The sequence below is a fragment of the Microcebus murinus genome, chromosome 26 (assembly GCF_040939455.1).
Source record: "Microcebus murinus isolate Inina chromosome 26, M.murinus_Inina_mat1.0, whole genome shotgun sequence".
In the NCBI taxonomy this organism is placed as follows: Eukaryota; Metazoa; Chordata; class Mammalia; order Primates; family Cheirogaleidae; genus Microcebus; species Microcebus murinus.
Genome location: NC_134129.1, coordinates 18,178,342 through 18,188,375, shown reverse-complemented (window position 1 = coordinate 18,188,375; position 10,034 = coordinate 18,178,342). Strand labels below are relative to the sequence as shown.

The window sequence follows — 10,034 nt, the reverse complement described above, 5'->3', positions numbered from 1 at the left end:
TTATTATTTTTTAGTTGGCTAATTAATTTCTTTCTATTCTTTCTATTTTTAGTAGAGACGGGGTCTCGCTCTTTCTCAAGCTGGTCTCGAACTCCTGACCTTGAGCGATCCTCCCACCTCAGCCTCCCAGAGTGCTAGGATGACAGGCGTGAGCCACCGCGCCCGGCCATGCTTCTGGTTTTTTTAAATGGCTTTAATAATAATTTAGACACCATAAAAATATACCATTTAAAATACAGGTCGGAGGGCCGGGCGCGGTGGCTCACGCCTGTAATCCTAGCACTCTGGGAGGCCGAGGCGGGAGAATCGCTTAAGGTCAGGAGTTCGAAACCAGCCTGAGCAAGATCAAGAACCCCCCCCCCATCTCTACTAAAAATAGAAAGAAATTAATTGGCCAACTAAAAAATAGAGAGAGAGAAAAAAAATTAAAAAAAATCCAGGTCGGTGAGATTTACTAAATTTATACAGGAATGCAACCATCACCATGCCCCTCCCCCCACACACATGGCCTGTATGCCTGTTTGTGGTCAATCACGTGGGGAGCTTAAAAAAATACAATAGCCAGACCCCACCCGTCAGACCAGTGATATCAAACTCTCTTTGAGGGTAGAACACCAACCCATGTTCTTCTGTTGTTTTTTACAAAACACCCCAGATGAAAAAAATGATTTTAATGTGAACCGATGTTGAGATCCACTGATTTGGACAAAATTTTGTAGAAAAAAATCACCGTCTGGAAAATGCAAATGTGACCCCTTACTAACCAAGAGGGCTAGTCAACTGAGACCAAATGTTGTCACAACAACAGTAGCAGCAATAACAAAGGCCTGTGGAACATTTAGAGAATGGTGGGTTTCCTGATCCTGAGCTTTTGTTCCTTTTGTTTACTTGGCCTAGAATCTTCTCTCCCTCCTCCTGCACCTCTCCTCACTCACTAGCTAGTTGGCCTAAAGAATTCAGACACGATTCCCAGAGAATTTTAGGTGCTGCCTCACGTGTGTTTTCATAACTCTTTGAATACACTTCTCTTAGAGCCCTATGGCATTGCAGCTATTTATTTACATTCCGACTTTCCCATCGTTCTGGAAAGCTCCTTGAAATGCCGCGGCCATGGCACGGCCATTTTAGTTATCTAGACAGTGTTTGGCACAAAGCTGATTCCCAATAAGTTGTGAACTAAAATAAAATTTTAAGGCTCACCCCCCCTCCCCACTGGCTGACTGAATGGACCCCCTCGTGGACAAAGGAATATCCTAAAATTAAATTGTCTGCCAGGAGGAGAGAGGTCAGACAGGCCTCATCATCCCCCCCTCCCTTCTTGGGGACATCCTTTGTAACCCATGAGGAGGCCTAAGAGAATGCAAGACACACCTGCAGGTCCTCAATTTATACAACAAACCTATGTCCCCTGGCTTATCTCTGATCACAGCTCCTTATGTTGAAACATTCCAATCCTTTAGACAAAGCTTCATGTCTTTAACCAGTTACAAGCCAAAGAATCTTTAAACTCACCTACAATCCGTAAGCACCCCTTCCTTTCAAGATGTCCCACCTTTGCGGGCCAAGCCAATGTATGCCTTCCATGTATTGATTGATGACTTTACCTGTAACCCCTATCTCCCTGAAATGTTTAAAACCAAACTGTAACCAAGCCACTTGCTCAAGGCCTCTTGGCAGTGGCTCTGGGTCATGGTCCTCAAATTTGGCCCAGAATAAATCTCTTTAAAATTATTTTACACAGTTTGACTTTTTTCCGTTGACAAAGTATTTGTGGAATTCAGAAATAGAAGAAGTGATTAGAAAAAAAAATCTATGAAAAGCTTAGGTAGTGATTCACAACCATGACTACAAATTAGAATTAGCTAAGGAGGTTTTCAAAATCCTTATGACCAACTCACACCTACAAAAATGGAATAAGAATCTCTAGGGATGGGACCCAGGATCATTTCTTTTAACTCCCTAGGTAATTCTAATGTGTAGCTGAAATTGAGAATCAGGGGTATAACGCCTTAAGGGATAGTCCAAAATTGTCTCCTTGACCAAAAATATCTCTGCCCTATTGCCTGGAATATTTACATTATTTGCTGTTGCATTGCTTGCGAAGAGTTCAGAAATACATGTGGATTAACAGATAGCTGTTTTATTAAAAATGTATCAAAGCCCCTAGGACACTCAAGGACGAGTATTGGCAATTTATGTGGTATAAATTACGGAAGTCTGATTGCTTTCCTTTTCACGTTTCATTTGAACAACCATTATGATGGGAATCTTGATTTGGGTAGATAAAGTGTCAAAGCAGCAAAGATTGCATCGGACAATGTTAAACGGGCGGGGAAGACTATTCAAAGCTGTTGCAATACGGGAGAGAGGATAGAATTCCATCCAAACTCAACCCCACTGGAACAAAGGACAGGATTTTTAAGTGTTGGGGGTGAGGAGGAGGAGAAGGAAGATTATCTATGTTTACCAATTGACTCGACCTGAAAGAAAACTAAACTTTCTCATGTCTTTGTGACAGGAGAGAGTTTTAACGCTTGGAGCAAGATGCCCACAGAAGTTAGAATTCTTTCTACCTTCCACAGAAATCGGGACATAAGATTGCTGTCCCCTTTGATGATTGCATTTCAAAGAGTTGGCTCAAAGATTCTTGAGACAGACATTCATAAATCATAAAACTAGCAAGAGGCTTCTTAAAAGATTTATATCTCAGAGGAGCAGAGGAAATATTTATAATTACACGTTTTCGAAAGATGTTCTACAAAAATGGAGTTTGGGGCCCTAGAGTCGGGGAAGAAGCCTGTCTAAAAGTCAACCTGGGGAATGTTAAGGCAGTCTTGGTCAAAGGTCAAATAAATAGGTAATTTGGAAGCCTGCAGAATGGCCCAGAAGGGTTGCCAAAGAAATGCTTCAGTGAGCTTTTCAGTGGCAAAGGTTGGCGTGAGGGTGTTGGATCTTTGGGAGAACCAAAGAGGAAAACTAGAAAAGGCCTCGGGAAATTTCTGGAGATAGTTAAAATGTTTTGCAGATTTTTTCCATGCATAGACTGGATTATATCCAGGAAATAAAAAAGGAAACACTTTCTTTTGCATTCTCTTCCTGCTAAAGGAACTCTTGGGTCTACACGCCTACATTTCTTTCCTACACAAGATGTGCCATAATATATCAGTCACGCATGTTAGTTAATGTCCCGGCCCGCGGGACCTTCTGTTACTCGCAGGGGCGAGGGGGACCGTGCCTGAAAGAGATGGGCGAGAGAAAGGAGCGAGACCAAGCAAATGGTTGTCAAGGTCTGCTTTACTTAGATTCTTAGTAGGTTTTATAAGCATACAGAAACAAGGAAGTAGAAACAAAAAAATAGAGTGGGGCGACGATGAGGCTTGGGTCTGGGTTAATCAGCCCCAATCAGCGTCTTATCGGTATCCTGTTTGTGACTGGTTACTCATCTCCAACCTGGCAGGTGGTCGGGAACAATTGCAGTCAGCACTCCCTGGAGCATCCCGTGGTCAGCACGTCATGGAATGCATTCTTCTCGGAGCTACAGCTGGAATTTTCCAGGGCGAAGTCCGTGCGTAGGACGAGTCATAGGGGAGTTGAGGGTCTTTGAGGGTCCTTGCCTCTAACATCTCCCCCTCTCTTTATTAATATGAGAGAGGTTTATATAGGTTGGTGGAGAGCCTGTCTTAGGCTACGCCATGTGCTTTTGCGACCAGCACCCCAAATGTAAGATCTGGCGATTAATGTGAAGGTGAGGCCTCTGTCTTAGGCTATGTAGGTGGCATCTAGCTCTGGCACTTCTGATTATGAAGTGTGCCCCCGGGCATGGACCTACAATATTCCCGTCATGGAGTCACCTCACTGTCGGCGGGGTGTGCATCTGGTACACGGCATCGCGATAATCCCGTCATGGGCGTCTCCACAGCCTTTGGAACCAACTGCGTTCCATCTCTGAGGCAAGGTCTGAGAAATTTAGACCTTCAGTGGGTGTGTTGGGAGACTCTCCACGGAGGTCTTCTCTGGAGCCTCTTTGTTCTAGCCGTTGGTAAAACACGGAGACCGATTATTGTGTGGCTGCGTCTACTTGTGACTTGACAAAATTAGTTAGTTTTTTGAAAGCCCAAGGCCCAAAGGTGAGGAGCAACAGAAAGCCCACAAGCGGCCCTAAGACACTGGGAAGCAATGTGGATAGCCAGGGGGATGTAGAAAACCAATTTTGATACCATGCTTTACTCAGTTCTCTCCGTTTTTTTCTATTTTCTAGGCTTTGTCTAACTCTTTCAATGCTATCTTTTACCAGGCCTGTTTTGTCTGTGTAGAAGCAACATTTTTTTTTAAAGTGCTGCACACAAACCTCTTTTTTGGAGGAACACTAAGTCTAGGCCCCTTCTATTTTGCAACACTACCTCAGAAAGCGAAGCAAGGGACTCTTTAAGATACTTTAGGCCCTGCTGTAGCTCTCGGAGATCATTATCAACGGCAGCAGAGAGCTGCAGGTACTGCTGGTTGGAGGTGACCAGAGAGGCTATGCCTGTTCCAGCCCCTGTGGCACCAAGGCCTAGGACAACTGCGAGTGTTATGGCCGAGATGGGCTCCCTCTTTTTCCGGGGCATTGTGGTGCCGCGCTCCCAAAATCTGAGCAATTCGTCAGCAGGATGTACAGTGAGCCTGGGGAAGACCATGACTAACACACAGTATTCTCTATGCTCGAGAAACGTTGCAGTGACTACATAAGGGGTAAGGCCGGAAGAACAAGCAAAATAAGAGGTGTTAGATGCCTGAATATACTGAAAGGTGGAGTCGACAGTAATTGACTGATTGCATATTTTCTCTAAAGGTGCGGGGGGAAGCATTTTTGGGCTAAGAAGGCAAAGGCCTAGGCCTGTGACTTGGCTGAGTGTCAGGCCATCATGGGTCTCCAGGCCCCATCTGAGTTTGCTGGTGTCGTTAGTAAATAATGGCTCACCAAATGTAGCGACGCCTTCATAAAAGGGAGGCCAGGGGGAGTAGCATACCCAAAACTCCTGATATTCTGAATTGTTGGCCTCTCGGATGGTCCTGACAGAGGCGTTGACTAAGGTGAGAATCAGTTCTGCAGAGGAAGGGGGGCCCCTCGGGCAGGGTAGGTTGGTATAGGGGGGTGCTAAACGGAAAAGGGGACACAGCTGGGGAGGAGGGTAGGCCCCTGGAGGGACCGTGAGGTCGAGGTGGGTGTAGGTCGTGGTTAGGACCTATTGCAACCGCAGGACCTCTGGGGAGGCTTTTAATTAATTTGATTTTAAATGTGAAACCAATGTTTTTTCTAGATGTGTAAAGTCTAAGTCTCTACTCAAATCTCCTGGACTGATCCCAGGAAACCTTTTTTCCAGCTTTGGTGGATGAAATCAACAGGGGGTTGCACCACTGGGTTTTACACTGAGGGTCAGTGGGGGGTTGTGGGGCGTAAGGGGATGAAGGAGCTCGACGGGGAAACTGCTTTTTGACGGTGATATAATCCCAGGAAGAGGAGGGACTCCAGTAGGCATCACCGGTGGTCTCACAGCCCCAGGAGGCACAGAAGAAGTCAGGGGCGTAGCCACACTGGTAGTTGTTGGTGCGAGGCCGATGGGCCCCTGGGCAAACATAAAAGTCTATATGCCTTGTTGCAGAGCGTCCGGCTCCCGAGGAACAAAGGCCTGGGGAGGAGTCAGCTGTCGGAGGAGCTGGCTGAGGGGCGAAAAGTGCGGGAAGGCCCCACGCAGGGTCCTTAGCCCCAAGAGCTAATACGCATAGGTCAATTTCTAATGGATCCCATGGTATAACTGCAGAGAGGCTTGAGGAGGAATTAACAACGTCTCCTGCCTCATTAATTACCTGCCATGTATAGTTGTAGATCTGATGGATGTTGGTTGCGATGGTGCTCTTGATCACGACTAGAATCAGGCATAGGGGAGGCAGCGCCTTTTCTCGGGGAGTCATTGTATTTCTGGAAGAGAACAGAATTAAGAATTCTTCTCAGGGGATTCCCTGGGTGGGTTATATAACTTAATCGCTCTCTCTGGTAGCCATCTGGCGTTTCCTGCCTGGGTATCGTAGACGCAGGCATGTCCTTTTCCCCATATGAGGACAGGGTCAGGCCCCAGCCATTTGCCTGTAAGCGGCTCCTTCCATAAGGCCTGTGCATAAGTATCCGTGGTGGATGGGTGCCAAAGGGGGTCGGTGGCCGTTTTACCGGCAGTGTCAAAGCTGAGAAAATTTAAAATGAACAGGGCATGATTAAGCAGGGTTTTGGAATTACCTGTCAAGGGATATAAAATTCTTCCTCCCGATTGTAGTTTGGAGAGCGTATTTTTTAACGTCTGATGAGCTCTCTCTACAATACCTTGGCCCTGAGGGTTGTATGGAATGCCTGTAACATGCTTAATGCCTAACTGAGCACAAAAACTTTTGAAATTGGAGCTGATATATCCCGGGCCATTGTCAGTCTTAATAACTTTAGGCTGAGGGAGGGAGGTAAGACAGGCTATAACATGGCTGATAACGTGGCGGGTGGCCTCGCCTGTTTGTAGGGAAGCAAAGATAAATCCACTGCAAGTATCTATAGAGACATGTACATATTTAAGCTTTCCGAAAGGGGGGTAATGAGTGACATCCATCTGCCAGAGCTCCCCAGGGATCAGGCCGCGAGGGTTGACTCCTAGGTGTGTCTCAGGGAGAAGGGTAAAACAAGCCCTGCATTGGCGGACGATTTCTCTGGCCTGTTCTCTAGTAATGCTGAAAATCGTTAAGGCATTGAAGAGAGTCTTTTCTGATCTGTGCTTTTTGGGAGAGGACCTTATTGGGGAACAATTCAAAGCCTAGGAACAGGTGAATCTTTTCGGGGGACAAGCGGAGGCCTCGAGCTTGTAAGGCCGAGACAACCTGCATGGTAACTTGATGTAAGGTTGCCTCGTCGGCTCTGGCAAAAAGAATGTCATCTATATAATGAATTATATATATTTGAGGGTGTTGAATTCTAAAAGAATCAATTGTCTGAGCTACATATTTTTGGCAAAGGGTAGGGCTGTTGGCCATGCCTTGAGGCAATACTCGCCACTGGAAACGCGGGGAGGGTCCTATACAATTTACTACCGGAAGACTGAAGGCGAAATGCTTACAGTCATCTGGGTGCAATGGTATGGAGAAAAAGCAGTCTTTCAGGTCAATGACTATCTTATAGTAGCCTCTGGGGATAGCTACGGGCGAAGGCAAACCAGGCTGGAGTGCCCCCATGGGAACCATTGTTTGATTAACAGCCCGCACGTCTTGTAGCAGCCGCCACTTGCCAGTCTTTTTTTGAATGACAAAAATGGGGGTGTTCCATGGTGAAGTAGAGGGGTCTATGTGTCCGGCAGCTAATTGTTTCTGCACCAACGCTGTAGCTGCGGCTAGCTTGTTAGATGGGAGGGGCCACTGATCGATTTAGACAGGTGAGTCACTCTTCCAAGTGATTTTATCTGCCTGAAGTGCAGGGGGATCAATGGCCCTTATGAAAAATGGTCTTTGGACCCTAGTCCTGATCTGTCTGACTTAGGGAGGGTGGTTAGGGGTGCTCTTAGTCCCTGACCCTCCTTGCCTAAGCCCTGTCCTGGGAGGAATCCCTGTTTAAGAATTTGGCTGGCTACAACTTCATTGGGGCTGCACATAATGACATTCATTTGTGCAAGGATATCACGCCCCCATAAGTTAACAGGCAGGATTGGGACTACAAAGGGTTGAGTGGTGCCTTTGTTTCCCTCAGGGTCTTCCCATGTTAAAATTTTTGAGCCCTGGAGAGTATTATTAGACTGTCCTATGCCTTGTAAGAGCGTAAGGGAAGGCTGCAGTGGCCATGATTGGGGCCAGGCGTCCTGGGCAATAACTGTGGAATCGGCGTCAGAATCAAGAAGGCCCTCAAAAAGTTTACCATCTAACTTTAACCGCAGGGTGGGTCATTTTTTGGTGATAGCTTGGACCCAATAGAGATCAGAAGAGCCAGGGCAGGAAGCACCTCGGTTAGAGGCGATGGCTGGGAAGGGCATGTTGATTTTTTAGGATTATCAGGGGGGGGCCGACCCTTCAGCCACTCCTAAAGACGTTTTCGAAGCGGACCGTGACACGGGTCGGAGGCAGAATTCTGCTACTGAGAGCAGCTGCTTTTTATTGGGGTCTGAATCTGCCCCTTCAACAATATCTCTGATTAGTCCCCAGTACGAAAAAACAGATCCAGGGACGGCATCTGGGCCTTGATTTAGAAGTAAATCGTTTAAATCTCTACCTACTTTTTGCCATTTGTGTGGGTGAATCTCAGGTCCACCAATAATAAACCAAGGACAAGCACGATCAATGAATACAAAAAACTTTACTAAGTCTTTTTTCTTAACTCTAATTCCTCTCTCTCTGAGTGAGGCCTTGAGATCCTTAATAAAAACGGCCTCTTTAGACAATGAATGGCCCATCTCGATGGGGTGACAATGTAAAAATTTACTCACCAGACCATCGACTCTGTGAGCGGCAGAACGAGGGTCTCTGTAGGGTTTCCTTCGGCCGAAGAGTGCTCCGCGGTGTCACCCGACAAAGGTCCGTACCTCGGGCCCCACGTTGGGCGCCACTTGCCCCGGCCCGCGGGACCTTCTGTTACTCGCGGGGGTGAGGGGGACCGTGCCTGAAAGAGATGGGCGAGAGAAAGGAACGAGACCAAGCAAAGGGTTGTCAAGGTCTGCTTTACTTAGATTCTTAGTAGGTTTTATAAGCATACAGAAACAAGGAAGTAGAAACAAAAAAATAGAGTGGGGCGACGATGAGGCTTGGGTCTGGGTTAATCAGCCCCAATCAGCGTCTTATCAGTATCCTGTTTTTGACTGGTTACTCATCTCCAACCTAGCAGGTGGTCGGGAACAATTGCAGTCAGCACTCCCTGGAGCATTCCGTGGTCAGCACGTCATGGAATGCATTCTTCTCGGAGCTACAGCTGGAATTTTCCAGGGCAAAGTCCGTGCGTAGGACGAGTCATAGGGGAGTTGAGGGTCTTTGAGGGTCTTTGCCTCTAACAGTTAAAATACAAAAAATAAAAGTAGAAGCATATGTATGTGTATTTTTTAAAGAATCTGGGCCGGGCGACATGGTTCACACCTGTAGTCCTAGCACTCTGGGAGGCTGAGGCAGAAAGATCGCTCAAGGTCAGGAGTTCAAACCCAGCCTGAGCAACTGCGAGACCCCGTCTCTACTATAAATAGAAAGAAATTAATTGGCCAACTAAAAATGTATAGAAAAAATTAGCCGGGCATGGTGGCGCATGCCTGTAGTCCCAGCTACTCGGGAGGCTGAGGCAGGAGGATCGCTTGAGCCCAGGAGTTTGAGGTTGCTGTGAGCTAGGCTGATGCCATGGTACTCTAGCCCGGGAAACAAAGTGAGACTCTGTCTCAAAAATAAATAGATAAATAAAGAAAGAAAGAATCTGGAAGGCTACACATGTATCTTCTGGAAATGAGACTCAGAGTAGTTTTGAAGGGGACTTTATTAATAGCTATAATATTTCATCACAGGGACAAGAGATTGGAGGCACATAATCCAAAATGGTAACTCGTTCATTCTGAGTGGTGGGAAAATATGAATTTGGTCTATGTCCTTTGCACTGTTCTAAATCAGTTAAGTTCCAAAAACAAAACAAAAATAAAAGCAAATGTCACCTAATAGGTCTAAGTCAGGAGTTCACAAGAGGGAGAACTCACCATCGGGGTGATTAGACACATTCAGGTAAAGGAAGAAGCAAGATGTGGAAGATGGGTTAATATCCATAGGCAGAAATAAATGAGCATGGGAATTTAGCTGGAAGGAAGCATCCAAAACTCAAAAAGAAAGATGATAAAACCTAATGTCAGTACATATCCAAAAATGAGTCAATTTTAAAGTCAAAATTTGATGCTAAGCAGAAAGAAATTTCTATAATATAGTATTATGAGAAATATTCAGACCCAGGGCAAGCAGTTATAATTTTCCAAGGTAGCCCTTCTGTTGTCAATGTTGCTAACTTATAGAGCACA

General features: G+C 46.1%; 1 long non-coding RNA gene across 1 annotated transcript; it reads right to left on the bottom strand.

Annotated features, from left to right (window-relative positions):
• Nucleotides 1-3,676: 3,676 nt before the first annotated feature.
• Nucleotides 3,677-8,713, bottom strand: LOC142864737 (uncharacterized). The gene is made up of 3 exons (XR_012915079.1): nucleotides 8,484-8,713; nucleotides 5,848-5,959; nucleotides 3,677-3,957 (listed from the first exon to the last, which is right to left on the bottom strand). It is a non-coding gene; the product is annotated as an uncharacterized LOC142864737 (long non-coding RNA).
• Between the last annotated feature and the right edge of the window lie 1,321 nt (nucleotides 8,714-10,034).